The 1423-nt window shown below is 33.2% G+C and overlaps 1 pseudogene; it reads left to right on the plus strand.

The window, feature by feature from the left end:
• Nucleotides 1-527: 527 nt before the first annotated feature.
• Nucleotides 528-843, plus strand: LOC123847731 (small nuclear ribonucleoprotein F-like; annotated as a pseudogene).
• Nucleotides 844-1423: the final 580 nt, after the last annotated feature.

Genomic DNA, 1423 nt, shown 5'->3' on the forward strand with positions numbered 1-1423 from the left:
GAGATGCAGCTGAAAGTTTCCCAGGTCTGATGGCTTGCTTTAATTAAGATTGTCTGAACCCATAGAGCCTTATTTCTTACATCAGGGTAGGCACGGTGATTAATGTGTCTGGGAAACATCAGCCATCCAGAACCGGACTAAGCATGCTGTGTTGCCTGACTCACTCCCTTCTTCAGAGCTAACTTGGCGCTGGCCAAACGTATCTTTGTAAATTTGATTTTCTATTTAAACCAAAACTACTGGTTCTAGCCAAACAGATTAGGCATGCAGTAAGATTGTAGGATTATGTACTGATTGATCACTTCATTCCCTTATTCTACAGCAATTCATTAGTAAACTATATTAGAAAAAAATTTAGGTCATTGACATTAATATTAACCACCCTAAAGGGTCTAGGGGCCAACCATACAAAACATGTATACGTCTGACAGAGAAAACAATTCAAAAAATTAAAGACTCCAGTCATGAGGGATGGATGTACAACTGGGTAGGCAGTGAGTGGCTGGTAGCACTTGCTTGTAGTTGAGATGAGTTTGCCCCGCAATCCCAAACCTTTCTTCAACAGATTAACAGGAAGTAATGGTGCCACTTAAGTGGGAAATGGGATACACAGGCTACCTGGTCTCTGGAGATGGCTATACGAACATGCAGCTTGCAAACACACAAGAATACATCGATGGAGAATTGTCTGGACATTTGGGTGAAGTTTTAGTAAGGTGTAATAATGTCCTTTATATTGGGGGTATTGAGGAGGAAGAAGATGGGAAAAAGAGACTGTCATCTTTTGTAGGGATTTATATATTTCTAGACAAACTTTTTTCAAAAAATGGATTAAAGACATGAAATAAGTTTTAAATAAGTGGATAAATTTTGCTGTTTATGAGTATATATTTATTTAAATCCCGGTTAAATGCTAAGCTTTTTGAGTGATGTGAAAAATGTTCTGATTTTTTTTATAGAAGAAAGTTGCAAATAACTCAACTTTATAAAATCACAAAAATGAGAAGATTCACTCTAACATATGTAAATACTTTGTACAGGGCCATAATGGTTTTAAAATACTATTAGACCAAGAAAAGATAACAAACAATAAGAGTGGTCAGAAATGTACATACCTATTTTATGTCCATTTATAAATTTTATATTTTATAGTTATGTTTATAAATCTTTAAATGTTATAAATTATAAAGTTGTTAGATAATCAATGGAGAAAAACAAGGGGATTGTGGGAATTGGATCACTATGTGGAGATAAATGAAGTGAGACTTCTTTTATCACTTCAAATTGTTTTTTTTTCCTGTGCCTACTTAAACAATTTTTAAAAATATATCTCACCTACACATTTTGTTTGTATTAAATGTTTTTACACTAAGTTTAAATATTTAAAAATGAAATGTTTATATCTCAGAAATTATATTTATAA

The sequence above is a fragment of the Mirounga angustirostris genome, unplaced genomic scaffold (genome assembly GCF_029215605.1).
Source record: "Mirounga angustirostris isolate CCGP_5_RB_7025 unplaced genomic scaffold, mMirAng1.0.hap1 SCAF_2, whole genome shotgun sequence".
Taxonomy (NCBI): domain Eukaryota; kingdom Metazoa; phylum Chordata; class Mammalia; order Carnivora; family Phocidae; genus Mirounga; species Mirounga angustirostris.